This window comes from Cryptotermes secundus, unplaced genomic scaffold (assembly GCF_002891405.2).
Source record: "Cryptotermes secundus unplaced genomic scaffold, Csec_1.0 scaffold1894, whole genome shotgun sequence".
In the NCBI taxonomy this organism is placed as follows: domain Eukaryota; kingdom Metazoa; phylum Arthropoda; class Insecta; order Blattodea; family Kalotermitidae; genus Cryptotermes; species Cryptotermes secundus.
In genome coordinates, this window is record NW_019718027.1 from 282321 (window position 1) to 297826 (window position 15506).

The 15506-nt window shown below is 46.3% G+C and overlaps 1 long non-coding RNA gene across 1 annotated transcript in view; it reads right to left on the reverse strand.

Moving 5' to 3' along the window:
- The window catches only part of LOC117282416, a 47445-nt gene that overhangs the window by 17442 nt on the left and 14497 nt on the right, over positions 1 to 15506 (reverse strand). Inside the window, exon 2 of the long non-coding RNA XR_004513154.1 lies at positions 9482 to 9610. This is a non-coding gene — a long non-coding RNA (uncharacterized LOC117282416). The remainder of the gene's footprint in view (positions 1 to 9481; positions 9611 to 15506) is intronic.

The following is a 15506-nucleotide window of genomic DNA, read 5'->3' on the forward strand; positions in this document are numbered from 1 at the left end:
CTCCTTCCACCGATCAGGCAATTTTTCCTTATGCCAAATAGAGGCAGTTAGCTTATGGATCTTAGAACGTAATATTTCGCCTCCTGCTTGAATAAGTTCTGCCGGAATTTGATCACTACCTGTCGAGTTGTTCCTTTCCAATTTTGCAATTGCACTTTCAACCTCAAAAGGACTAGGATCGGGTACTAACGGCTCAGCTGTATGGATTTCTTTCTGCCTAACAGCACTGACCCTATGTACATTCAATAACTGAGAGAAGTAGTTCCTCCACCTATTCAAAATGTGGGAATCCGCAAGCAGATCACCATTCTCATCCTTCACTAAGTCAATTCTAAGTTGGTAAACCTTTAATCGGTTTATTCCTAATATTCTTGTTCATACTGTATCTCGTAAGCTCATTTTTTTTTCAGATTGTCTACCTTCGTGTTTCTTCTAGCCTCACGTGTTAGGTTGCTCAGATTATCCCCATTTGTTTGGCTCTGATCCTGCAACCATTGCAATTTGGCTCTGATCCTGCAACCATTGCAATTTGGCTCTGATCCTGCAACCATTGCAATTTGGCTCTGATCCTTGCAACCATTGCAAGTTGGCTTATGCTTCTTCCCAAGCTGTATTAGTATCCACATCTAGTTTTTCAACAGATACGAACCTAACTGAGACGTCAACTTGGTATTGCCATTCATCCACTACCTCGCTTTTCCTTGAGACTGAAGCTTTCCATACTGAATTTCTGAGTTGTTCATTTACTTACTTCCAGTCTCTGGTACTACCGTTAAGGGTCAGTTTCACAGTCGATTCCCCTGAAAGTCCTGTATTACTGATCGATACGATTGTATGACTTTCAATCAGGGGGTGTCCAAGTAAATTCATTAACGTTACAATATGGGAACATTCTACTCTCGAGAATTTTGATTGTACAAGTAAAGGTGACTATCCTGACTCCATTATCATTACTAATTTTGTGCAAGCTCCCATTTTTAGTTTAAAAAAGTCTTCCCTACCTACTTTAGCACTGCAATCTCCTAAAATATATTTCATGTGGTACTTAGGGAATTCATCGAATAAACATCTGCTTCCTCATAGAAGCTCTACTTCTTGTCATCAATTTTATCCACTGTTGGAACATGAATATTCAGAACAGTGATATCACACCAGCGACCTCTTAGTATTACATACGATATCTTATAACTATCAAACTGTACTCTTAAGTGCTGATAATAATCTCTTATGAACAAAATATCCACATTTCCCATTCAACATGGTCTAAAGCAAGGAAATGCTTTATCGTCGTTGCTTCAAAATTTTGCTTTAGAATATGTCAACAGGAAGGTTCAGGAAAACCAAGTGGGACTGAAATTAAACAGAACACATCGGCTGTTGGTCTATGCTGATTATGTAAATGTATTGGTAGATAACACAGATATGCTAAAGAACAGACAGAATCCCCAACTGATGCTAGTAAGTAGGTTCGTTTAGAAGCAAACACGGAGAAAACTAAGTATATGTTTGTGTCTTGTCACCAGACTGCATTACACTAGCATATTAACATTAAGAAGGCTAACAGAACCTTTGAAAATGTAGCACACTTCAAATATTTTGGAACGACACTAAGAATTCAGAATTTGATTCAGGAGGAAATTAAGAGGACACTGAACTCGGGTAATGCTTGTTACCATTCAGTCCAAAACCATTTGTCTTCTCGTCTGCTGGCTAAAAACGCAGAAATAATATACAAAAATATAATTTTGCCTGTGATTTTGTATGAGTGTGAAACTTTGTCTCTGACATTAAGGGAGGAACATAAGACTGAGGGTGTTTGGGAACAGGGTGTTGAGGAGAATATTTGGACCGAAGAGGGATGAAGTGACAGGAGGTTGGGGAAAACTGCATAATGAGGAGCTTCATAATTTGTACTCTTCTCCAAGTATAATTAGAATGATCAAGTCACGGAGAATGAGGTGGGTATGGCATGTAGCACGAATGGGGGAGATGAGAATGCATATAGGATATTGGTGGGAAAGCCGGGTCGGAAAGGGGTCGGAGTTCGTGTCCCGGTAGGATAAAGAATTTTGTCTGAGTCTGAGTCTGAGTCACATTGCAACTGACGGTCAGTCAGTCTGTCAGTCTTGGTGTCGAGCCCCAGCTGGGGCTCATGACCAGATATTTCTTTTGACTGAAAGTTACTGTCTTGTCCATGTGTAGCGCCCTCTCTGACGAGAGGTCGGGTCTGTCATTTGTTAGTGAGTCTGTATTAAGTCCATTGTCTGTATTTACATACATTTATAAATACACACTTATTCCTTACTTCTATGTACACTATATACACGCCCTCTGTCAGTCCAGGCTAGGTACAGCAGATTATGCCCTTTTAATATATATATATATATACTAGTAGTATTAGCTACCACGGCAGTCTAGTCACTCGAACGGTCGTACGCCTGACCGCCGCCAAGTTTAAGCCTCTTATACTTTCTGTGTCGGGCTTCGCCTTGTCCGATGTTGCGAACATTCTCATTATCATGATTTTGTATGACTTCTGCTTGTTGCCTGCATAATTTTGTTATGTAATCATATACGTACGGGATTTTGAATGCCATGTGCAAATCGCGGACCGGTGTGCGCCTTGGAAAATTGCCAATCGTGCGGAGAACCTTGTTTTGCAGGCGCTGCAATTTCACTAGATGAGTGTCTGCCGCAAACTCCCAGGCGGGACTAGCATAAGTCATTACGGATCTAATAAGAGCTTTGTGGAGGGTCAGTTTAATGTTAGCGCTCAATCGCTCACTTTTGAATAGGGAATACACTCTAATGAATGTTCTGAAGGCCTTGGCTTCGATCATTTCTATGTGTAATCTCCAAGTCACTTTCTTATCGAAGATTACACCTAGATATTTTGCACTATTTACAAATGGAATGTTTCTTCCATTTAGAGTAAGACAAGACTCAGGCGGTCGACGACCACGAGAGAAGTAGACCCCCCGAGTCTTATCTTCATTAATTTTTATATTCCAGCGCTCACACCAGGTCTCCATTGAGCTGAGACCGCGCTGGAGTTTTCTAACAATAAAACCCTCTTTGCGATCTGTCGCATACAGACAGGTGTCGTCTGCAAAGAGGGCCAGGTGAACGCCTTGTGTATGGGGGGCATCATTTATATACAAATTGAAGAGAGTAGGGGAAAGAACAGAACCTTGTGGCACCCCTGCTTGCATTTCCCTTGGCGTTGACATTTCGCCTTCAACAGAGACCCTGAATTTACGTTTAGAGAGAAAGGACCCAATAAGCTTGGTCAAAGAGTTGGGGAATTCCAATTTTGATAATTTAAACAGCAAGCCTGAGTGCCACGTGGTATCAAAGGCTTTTTCGATGTCCAAGAACACTGCAGCCGTAGACATTTTATTGTTGAAATTAAGGGTCACGTGGTCCGCCAGCCTCATACATTGCAATGTCGTGCTGTGACGTGCACGAAAACCAAACTGACTTGCGTTGAGCAGGTCTCTTTCTTCAATATGTTTACGGAGGAATTTCAAAATTACTTTTTCGAATAGTTTTCCTGTCGTGGACAGGAGGCTGATCGGACGTAAATTTTGAGGAAATTTCGGGTCTTTACCCGGTTTAGGTAAAGTTATTATTTTTGCTTCCTTCCAAGTATTTGGAAAGTGAGAGAGCCGAAAACAGTGATTGAATAAGTGAGTTAGGTGAACCAATGGTCTCCTTGGAAGGTGCCTGAGGCATTCGTTTGGAATGCCGTCAATTCCACAGGCCTTTTTTAATTTCAGAGATTTTATTAATTTATGAACGTCACATGGTCTGATCCTTAGAGGGGGGGTTTCATCTACGGCTTCCAGCAGAGCTTGAACTCTAGCCTCCACCCGCTCTTCATGGTTTTTATCGCACAGGTCATGTGGCGTGAACTGAGTTTCCAAACAGTCGGCAATTTCATTGGCTTTTTCAGAAGGATAAAATTTTAGGCCAGAAGAACCATGAATAGCAGTTGGTGCCCTTGGTCCGTCTCTCTGAAGGAGAGATTTCGCAATGGGCCATATACACTGAGGTGTGACTTCGGTGTTACTTATTTTTGTTTCCCACCGTTCAAGTGCCTTTTTACGGGTCATTTGCCTGATTGATTTGGTGACCCAATTGACTGCCGTTTTACACGCTGGATCCCTGGTTTCTTGCCACAATTTTCGTAGCCTCTGTTTATATTTTATCAAACGATCTAGACCAGGAAGATCGTTGTTTATGTCCGAAAGGGTAACTTTACTTGTCGACAGCCTATATGCCGAAGCAATAGAGGCTGCAAAGTCGCGTGCCGCTTTATCGGCTTCTACCCCCGAATTAATTTCTAGTTTAGGTGATATTAATTCAGAAGCGAGGCTTTGAAACCGCTCCCAATCTGTAAATTTTTCAATGGGTTCCGAAAGATTCCTAATTTTAACATGATCCAGTATGTGGAATACTATTGGTAGGTGATCTGAGTCCAAAATATCAGAGACGATGACATCTGACACTCTGATATTTCGGTGAACCACAATGTCTAACACGTCACCATTTCCCGCAGGGGAATAATGAGTGGGGCTCTGTGGTGCTGAAATTTCAAAATCACTCCTATCAAATAAATCAACGAGTTCCAAGCCTGAGGGGTTTGAAACTCTGCTATTCCAAAATGGGTTCTTAGCATTCAAATCACCTGCCAAAAGAGACTTACGTCTGAAGCTTAAGAGCTCAGTGATGTCAGCATCACTCCAGGCTTTGCTTGGAGATTTGTAAACAGCTGCAAGCAGCACTTCGCTATTACCAATTGGTATGCAGACCCCTGTCGCTTCTACTGAAACAAGGGGTGGTAGGTCTACATGGATGTGGGGAATGCCTTTTCTTACTGCAACGGCAGTTCCGCCCTTTCTTCCCGACTGGCGGTCGATTCTATAAAAGTGGTAATTTGGAATAAAGAACCTCTCATGAGGTTTCAGATGTGTCTCTGAAAACAGGGCCACATCTACGTGTAGGTCTTGCAGCTGTTTACTGAGCTCATAGCGCTGCCTCCCAATGCCGTTCGCATTAAATGCTATGACTTTGAGGGGCCTATGAACTCTAGTGGCCATTCTGTTTCATAAGACTCAGAACAATTTTGGTAATGGCCATTATTTTTTCCTCTTCGGACACTGCACCACTGACCTCTGTCATAATCTGCTGTACTACAGTCACCACTCTCAACATATTGTCGAGAGATTGACTGTTTACATTAGAAGCCTGAACTGACTGACCTGTGTGTTGTTCCAGTACAGGAACCGGGACGGTCGGTTTCTTGACTGCTGGTGGGACTGCCACTGGTGTATGTAGAGTCTGAGACCGCTGCTCCTGCAACGTGTTGCCTCGGAGAGCCGCCGCGAAGGAGACTCCAGGAGTGACTATATTTGATGAGAACACCCTTCCTGTTGTGGTTTTGGGTGCTCTCTGCAATTTCCTCTTCTGCAGCTCCTCCTTCGCGTGACTGCAGCCGCGGTAGTTAGCGGGATGCGGTTTCTCCCCATCCTTCAGCTCACAGTTACAACACGCTGGAGTGGAGGTAGCGTTCTCTTTCTCGGGGCACTCTCTGTGCAGGTGGCCACCCCCGCACCACATGCAACGGGGAGGTTGTTTACAATTAGCCCAGACGTGGCCAAATTGTTGGCAGTTGTGACACTGCGTAAGGCCACTCTGTGCTCTATAAGCCTCGACCCGGATGGAAATATGGCAAAGGTTATTTAGCTTGAAAATATCTTGGGATTTTGCCGTCCTGGGTAAGGTTATAAGGAAGAGGGGAAGGTTTCTGGATATCCTTCCTTCTGAAGGCGACCCTCGGGTGGTTGTCATCTGCTTGACGCTAACCACGTCAAATCCCAGGGTCACCAATCCCTCAGAAATATCTTCCGCCGGGGTGTTGTGGGGGAGGTGACGGATTACAGCCTTAATGGGTTTTAGGGACTTCGGAAAGAAGGTGAAATAGGAAAGTTTGTTGTTTGAGAGATAGGACTTGACGGCTTCGAAATCCGCCATGCTTTTGGTGATGACTCTGGTCCCGCTTTTGGTATTACGGAACTCAAAGTCACCACTGACCACATTTTTAAGTTGCTTCTGCAATTGAATTAGGTTTACAGTGGTCGTTATAATTATTGGGGGTGGCCTGCCTGCTCTCCCTGATGTATCCACCTCCAGAGTAGTGGATCCCTCCTCCAGCGCAGTGGCTCCGTCACCAGCAGAGTCGGTGTCCATTGTCGTCACCCTGAGAGGAGCAAAGTAGTTGCGGGTAGGCACCTCTTTGGTTTTGGTGTTGCCTGTGGCAGCCGCTGCCTTCTTTGAAGTCGGGGCGGACTCGGTTGTGCTCTGCCGTTTCCGCCTTCGGACCTCTTTGAAGTCTTCCTCTTGGGAGGGCTTCGTCTGGGTTTTTGTTGCCTCCGATGTTCTGGCTTTCACTAGGGACTTCAGATCGTTCAGTGTAACTGTGTAGGTTCCGTACAGAGCACTGAACAAAATCTTGCCCTTGAGAGCCTTGCAATAGCCCTCTCTGCTTTCTTCAGCGGCATTTATTATTGCCGCCCACTCAGCACTTTCTCCAATTGTGGCTGGTGTGAAGCTGGCCACATCCTCAATATCACAGATGATTTTAAACAGTCTCCTGTAGTGTTCATCTGCTGCAGGATATTGCTTTACGTTTTCCTTGTACTCTGCCTGTAGTGAGGCTCTTTTCTCTGTCCAGAATGCATGGTAGCCAGGCACCGAGGCGCCCGCCATGTCTGGCACGGCACGGCACGACACGACACAGGCCTCAACCAAAATCTGATAATTTTAACAACAAAGGATCGAAAATTTCAGCGCTACCAGCAATATAACTCCTTAATACTCTCCTTGAGCGTGAATCAGTCCTGTCCTGTCAAACAGACAATCTCGAATCCACCACTCGATCCCGATTCCGCATCGAATCCAATCCGCTCTGACGTATACAACAGCACACTAACTCCGAATCGAACTCAACTCCACGTCCACTATGAATCCCTATCCTGGCTCTCAGTGTGGGAACATCCCACATTATCCGATAAAGAATTTTCTCTACTCCATGTCGTCCAGACCGGCTCTGGGGCCCACCAAGTCTCCTACCCAATGGGTAATGGGGGTTTTCCCCGGGGTAACGCGTCCAGGGCGTGAAGCTATCCACTCACCTCCAACTAGTGCCGAGTTCAAGAAAATGTGGATCTATACATCCACTCCCCCGTAAGCCTTCATGGCGTAGTGCTTAATTAGTTAAGCACAGGGACAACTTTGCCTTTACCGGTATTGAATTCTACGTTCAAGTTGATGAGAACTGTTAATTGTAATTAAATTTACATAGAAATTTTACAGTAAGAGAATGCAAATATGAGCAGGCTTTCGCAGGAAACAGGAAACACGCTGGCCAGCTGACCGCGGTCACTTGTTTCTAGGTTATAGAGCCTGACAAATGTCAATGCAGAATGAATCAACAATGTCAAGTCCACCAATTCATCGGCTCGGGGCACAATATTGTACTTGATTTTCTTGTTCAGGCAATCACGGAACTACAGCGAAACAAGTTGCGCCGCCCTCTGCCTGCATAACGACACAGACTCGATCGCAAGAACGGCTTTACGTAAGAGACTGTCAGGAAGACGTGGAACTCAGACTACTCTACCACCTAGGTCCATATTTTGCGAGAACTTGAAAAGAAAAAACGGCATTAATTGATTTCAGTAGAGGAACATCTCGGTCCAGTTCGCGGACCAGCAGTGTTCCGCGGGATCACAGTTTGCAAAGTGCAGACTTACGGACTACGTAGTGGGTAAGAGGTGGATAATTCGAGAAGGTTCTAACGAACTTGGCTCGATTGTTTGTACCCAATACTGCCGCTTGCTGTTCCCAACCCCCTACCTAACGCGTGTGGAACAGGCTATCAATTTTTCACGGTCCTGGGTTCCAGATCCTTTTTAACGAAGGGAATGAAAATCAATAAATTAGAGCGGCATTTTTGTGCACAGCCCGGGGAAGATACGAGGGTTCATGCCTCTGTTCGAGCAGTTGGCACAATACAAAAAGCTGCAGGGCACGCGCTTCTGTATGTACTCCTATTTGGTAGAAGTGGTGGTAGTCGTAAGTAAAAAGTAAGTAAAGTAAAGCTGTCCCTGTAAGAGGCCGTGAAGACCCATAGGTTTGTGAGACGTTGAGGGTCCCACATTATCTAGACAATCGGCTCACAGATGGCAGCACAGGCAATAGTAATGATATGTGCCTTAGTCGTGTACAAGGCCGTGCCATGGCTCAGGCGGTTAGTCGCCGGTTTCCCACCACGGAGGCTCGAGTTCGAGCCCAGGTCAGGTCATGTGGGATTTGTGGTGGACAAAGTGGCACTGGGTCAGGTTTTCTCAGAGTACTTCGGTTTCCCCTGCCAATTCACATTCCACCGACTGCTCCACACTCATCATCTACCGCCTGGGGCTGGTACAGTAGGCCAGTAGTGGCCGCGGAACCAAGTGAACTCAGTCTCACCCCAACCCAAGCAAATACAAACTATAAAACTAGCCGTGTACAAGCTTCCAGAGGAGAGGAACGTCAATACCAGCGAGAAGACTATATCAGTTGCATGCTCCTATGTTTCTGTGCGACTCCGCTGAGACGTTAAAAGGTCCTGAGTAATCTGTGATCGAGCAGACTGGCCTATCCGAAGCCTTCCTGAATAGTATTCTGGAAGTATTCGATTCCAATCTCGGCCAAAATACGGACTGAAATTTTCATGATTTTCAGTAGTCCCTCGTGTCTAATGTGGGATAGTATCTTAAAAGAAAAAGCTACGGTAGCTTCCTTCCACATCCTTTGCAATTAACTGTTCATCTGTTACCCTAGCATTCGACGCTGTACAGTCTATTTAACTGGCTCAAAACAAATAACCAGCAATATAAAGCCATCTACGGTAAGTCATTGCAAGTTTAACAGTTGTGAAACCTCGCACGAGTGAGAGCGGTATATGAGTGCGCATGCGTACTACGGTCTTTACGGCTACTACTGAAGTTAGGTATACCACAAACGATTGTTTTGGGGCTTGTTCACAACAACCGCCTTCACCTCCAAACCTACCTACCTACCTACCTACCTACTCACAAAAATGATAGGACTTTCTTTTTCTAAAAACCAGAATAGGGACATTGATTCCTCTTGAACAGTCGCCATTTTGAGGTATGACATAAATTCTCCCAGACATCAATGCGGTGAGTACAACACTGGAATACAAAACTTTTCGATTTACACTTTCATATACCGTAAGCAGTTTCGTTTCGTTATTCCCGGTTTCAAAATTATAGGTCACAGAAACTTCAACAATGATTTAAAATCACACCGTACTCAGTTTTCCAAGTGGAAAATATTATAGCTGGTGAATATGTTAGTGACACCTCTCAAGAACAGCATTTCTAAGCTTTAATTTTCAGCAATTACTCACTCGAGTCGGTCTGGTTGCTCTACAGTAGAAAAATTGTTCTCCTCTCCACAGGGTTCAGACCGGTACAGGGGCCCAACCAGTCTCCTATCCAGCAAGTACCGTGGGCTCCTTCCCCTGGGTCACTTCCATCTGGTAACGAGATCAAGAATGTTGTAGCTATACCTCCACTACACCCTATGTCTTCATTGTATGATGCTTAATTTATTAAACACAAGGAAAATTTTCCTTCCCCCTTTAACCTGCAAAACAATGATAAGGAGTTAGATGTATTTCTTTTTATTGCTAGTGGGGTGGGACTATGTCCCTTGTACAGCGGCCACTTCTGGCCTATTGTACCAGCCCCAGATGATAGGTGAGGGTGATTGTGGAGCAATTGATGGAATGAAGATTGGCAGGGGAAACCGAAGTACTGGGAGAAAACCTGCCCACGGCCAATTTGTCCACCACAAATCATACTTGACCAGACCTGGGATCGAACCCGGGAAGCCAGCGACTAACCGCTCGAGCTATGGCGCGGCCTGAGTTAGAAGTAAGTGGTAAATGTTTTTAGCTCACATTATACGCATGCAACCACAAGCGGTGAAACGCTGTTGCCGTGACGTCGCCCATGATTCTACTTACAGTAGCCCGGTGCATGAATCAATGAAACAGTGCAGTTCTACAGCAATAGCCTTTCGTTGTCAAAGATATCATACTGGGCCAATATCCTTGTTACCTAACAGCTGTCTCACAACTTTAAATGCAGAACTGTAAGACAACAGCCTCGGGAAAGACACGAACTTAAACTCACCGCTGCTGCTACCTCAAGTGAAGAGGTCGGAAACTTAATGAGCTGAAATATTGTGATTTAAAATTAGTGTCACGATGGGACCGCGGCTCTGGGCGTCGCTCTGGACAGCCCTGGCTCGACTGCAACACTAATGAGCTTCTAATGGCAGTGGCTGTGTGGATTAACAACAGGGATTGGTACCCCTCAGTTACTGATTGATGTGGACAAGTATACTGCGCAAACATAACCTAACATAACCTAACCTAACCCAACCCAACCTCACCTAACATAACCTAACCTAACCAAATCCAACCCAACTAAACCTAACCTAGCCTTACCTAACCTAACCTAGCCTACCATAGCCTACCCTAGCCTAGCCTCGCCTCACCTCGCAACGCCCGTCTCGCCTCGCCTCACGTCAAGTCACGTCACGTACCGTCACTTCACCTCAAGTCATCTCACGTAACCTCACATAACCTCACCTCAACTCACCTAACTTAACAGCAGGGAATGGTATCCCTCAGTTACTGATTGATGCGGACAAGTAAACTGCGCAAACCTAACATAACCTAACCTAACCTAACCTAAACCAACCCAAACCAACCTAACCAAACCTAACATAACCTAGCCTAGCATAGCCTACCTTAGCCTAGCCTCGCCTCGCCTCGCCTCGCCTCACCACTTCCCGTCAAGCGTCGCCTCACATCAAATGATATCAAGTGACGTCAAGTCACGCCAAGTCACGTCAAGTCAAGTCAATTCACGCTAGGTAAGGTCAAGTGAAGCGAAGTCACGGCAAGTTACGTAAATTCAAGTCAAGTCACGTCAAGTCACGGCAAGACACGCCAAATCACGCCAAGTCACCTGAAGTGACGTCAAGTCACGTCAAGTCACTCCAAGTCACGTCAAGTCAATTCACTCCAAGTAAGGCCAAGTAAAGCCAAGTCACGCCAAGTTACGCCAACTCACGTAAAGTCACGCCAAGACACGTCATGTCACGCCAAGTCAGTCAAGTCAACCCATGGCACGCCAAGTCACGCCAATTCACGTCAAGTCACGTCACATCACGCCACATAACCTCAGCTGACCTCACCTCTTTTCACCCCACCTTAACTCACTTCACCTCACCTAACTTGACAGCAGGGAATGGTACCCCTCAGTTACTTATTGATGCGGACAACTATAATGCGCAAACCTAACCTAATTTAACCTAACCTAACCCAACCTAATCTAACTTAACATAACCTAGCCTAGCATAGCCTCGCCTCGCCTCACCTCTCCGCGTCACGCCTCGCCTCACCTCAAGTCACATTAAGTGACATTCAAGTCAAGCCAGTCACGCAACGTTACGCCAACTCACGTAAAGTCACGCAAGTTACGCCAACTCACGTAAAGTCACGCCAAGTCACGTCACGTCCCGCCACGTCACATCACGTCATCTCACGTCACCTCACCTAACCTCTCCTCACCTCACCTAACTTGGCAGCAGGGATTGGTATCCCTCAGTTACTGATTGATGTGGACAAGTATACGGCGCAAACCTAACCTAATCTAACCTAACCTAACATAACCTAACGTAACTTAACCTAACCCAACCTAACCCAATTCAACCCAACCTAAACTAACCTAACGTAGCCTAGCGTAGCTTACCCTACTATAGCCTCGCCTCGCCACGCCCGTTTCGCCTCGACTCACGTCAAGCCACGTCAAGTCACGCCAAGTCACGTCACGTACAGTCACTTCACCTCACGTCATCTCACGTCACCTGACCTAACCTCACCTCACCTATCCTAACTTAACAGCAGGGAATGGTATCCCTCAGTTACTGATTGATGTGGAGAAGTATAATGGGCAAACATAACCTAACCTAACATAACATAACCTAAACTAACCTAACCTAACACAATCCAACCCAACCTAACCTAACCTAACCTAGCCTAGCCAAGTCTCGCCTCGGCCTCACCTCTCCCATTCACGCCTCGCCTCACCTCAAATCACATCAAGTGACGTAGAGTCACGACAAGACACGTCAAGTCAATTCACGCCAAGTAAGGCCAAGTCACGCCAAGTCGCGTCAAGTCACGTCAACTCATGTCAAGTCACGCCAAGTCACGTCAAAACACGCCTAGTCACATCAAGTAAATTCACGCCAAGTAAGGACATGTCACGCGAGTCTCGTTAAGTCACGCCAGGTCACATCAAGTCAAGTGACGTCAAGTCAAGGCAAGTCACGCCAATTCACTCCAAGACACGTCAAGTCAATTCACTCCAAGAAAGGCCAAGTCACGCCATCTCACGTCAAGTCTCGCCAAGTCACGTCAAGTCACGGCAAGACACGCCAAGTCACGCCAATTCACGTCAAGTCACGTCACGTCACGTCACTTCACCTCACGTCACCTCACTTCACCTCACCTAACCTCACCTCCCCTAACCTAACTTAACAACAGGGAATGGTACACCTCAGTTACTGATTGATGAGGACAAGTATACTGCGCAAACCTAACCTAACATAACCTAACATAACCTAACCCAACCCAACCCAACCTAACCTAACCTACCCTAACCTAACCTAACATAACCTAACCTACCATAGCCTACCCTAGCCTAGCCTAGCCTAGCCTCGCCTCGCCTCACCTCAAGTCACACCAAGTAACGCCATTTCAAGCCAAGTCACGCCAAGACACGTCAAGTCAATTCACGCCAAGTCACGCAAAGTCACGTCAAGTCACGCCAAGTCACGTCAAATCACGCCAATTCACGTCAAGTCACGTCACGTCATCTCATATCACCTCAGCTCACGTCACCTAACTTAACAGCAGGGAACGATAGCCTTCAGTTACTAATTAATGCGGACAAGTATACTGCGCAAACCTAACCTAACCTAACCTAACCCAACCTAACCTACCCTAACCTAAAACAACCCAACCTAACCTAACCTAACCTAACATAACCTAGCCTAGCATAGCCTACCCTAGCCTAGCCAAGCTTCGCCTCGCCTCGCCTCACCTCTCACCGTCACGCCTCGGCTCACCTCAAATCACATCAAGTGACGTAAAGTCACGCCAAGACACGTCATGTCAATTCACGCNAGTCACCTAATTTAACAACAGGGAATGGTACCTCTCAGTTACTGATTGATGAGGACAAGTATACTGCGCAAACCTAACCTAACCAAACATAACACAACCTAATCTAACTTAATCTAACACAACCCAACTTAACCTAACCTAACCTACCATAACCTAACCTAACCTAACCTAGCCTACCATGGCCTACCCTAGCCTAGCCTCGCCTCACGTCAAGTCACACCAAGTGACGCCAAGTCACNCCAAGCTTCGCCTCGCCTCGCCTCGCCTCGCCTCACCTCTCCCCGTCGCGCCTCGCCTCACCACAAATCACATCAAGTGACGTAAAGTCACGACAAGACACGTCAAGTCAATTCACGCCAAGTAAGGCCAACTCACGACAAGTCACGTCAAGTTACGCCAAGTCACGTCAAATCACCCCTAGTCACATCAAGTCAATTCACGCCAAGAAAGGCCATGTCACGCGAAGTCACGCCAAGTCACGTCAAGTCAAGTGACGTCAAGTCAAGGCAAGTCACGCCAAGTCACGTCAAGTCAAGTCAAGTCACGTCAACTGACGTCAAGTCACTCCAAGACACGTCAAGTCAATTCATTCCAAGTAAGGATAAGTCACGCCATCTCACGTCAAGTCTCGCCAAGTCACGTCAAGTCACGGCAAGACACGCCAAGTCACGACAAGACACGTCAAGTCACGCCAAATCAGTCAAGTCATGTCAACTGACATCAAGTCAAGCCAAGTCACGCCAATTCACGTCAAGTCACGTCACGTCACCTCAGCTGACCTCACCTCTTTTCACCTCACTTCAACTCACCTCACCCCACCCAATTTAACAATAGGGAATGGCACCCCTCAGTTACTGATTGATGAGCACAAGTATACAGCGCATACCAACCCAACTTAACCTAACCTAACCTAACCCAACCCAATCCAACCGTACCTAACCTAACCTACCCCAACTTAACCTAACATAACCTAGCCTACCATGGCCTACCCTAGCCTAGCCTAGCCTAGCCTAGCCTCGCCTCGCCTCACCTCAAGTCACAACAAGTAACGCCATTTCAAGCCAAGTCACGCCAAGACACGTCAAGTCAATTCACGACAAGTAAGGCCAAGTCACGCAAAGTCACGTCAAGTCGCGCCAAGTCACGTCAAATCACTCCAATTCACGTCAAGTCATGTCACGTCATCTCACGTCACCTCAGCTCACGTCACCTAACTTAACAGCAGGGAATGGAACCCCTCAGTTACTAATTAATGCGGACAAGTATACTGCGCAAACCTAACCTAAACTAACCTAACCCAACCTAAAACAACCCAACCCAACCCAACCTAACCTAACCTAACCAAACATAACCTAGCCTAGCATAGCCTACCATAGCCGAGCCAAGCTTCGCCTCGCCTCGCCTCGCCTCACCTCTCCCCGTCGCGCCACGCCTCACTTAAAATCACATTAAGTGACGTAAAGTCACGACAAGACACAAGTCAATTCACGCCAAGTAAGGCTAAGTCACGCCAAGTCACGTCTAGTCACGTCAACTCACGTCAAGTCACGCCAAGTCACGTCAATTCACTCCTAGTCACATCAAGTCAATTCACGCCAAGTAAAGCTATGTCACGCGAAGTGACGCGAAGTCACGTCAAGTCACGTCAAGTCACCCCTATTCACGTAAAGTCAAGTCAATTCACGCCAAGTAAGGCTGAGTCACGCCAAGTCACGTCTAGTCACGTCAACTCACGTCAAGTCACGCCAAGTCACGTCAACTAACGTCAAGTCACGCAAAGTCACTCCAAGACACGTCAAGTCAATTCACTCCAAGTAACGCCAAGTCACGCCATCTCACGTCAAGTCTCGCCAAGTGACGTCAAGTCACGGCAAGACACGCCAAGTCACGACAAGACACGTCAAGTCACGCCAAATCAGTCAAGTCATGTCAAGTGACTTCAAGTCAAGCCAAGTCACGCCAATTCACGTCAAGTCACGTCACTTCACCTCACGTCACGTCACATCAGCTGACCTAACCTCTTTTCACCTCATTTCAACTCACCTCACCTCACCTAATTTAACAACAGGGAATAGTACCCTCAGTTACTGATTGATGAGGACAAGTATACTGCGCATACCTAACCTAACTTAACCTAACCTAACCCAACCCAACCCAACCCAACCTA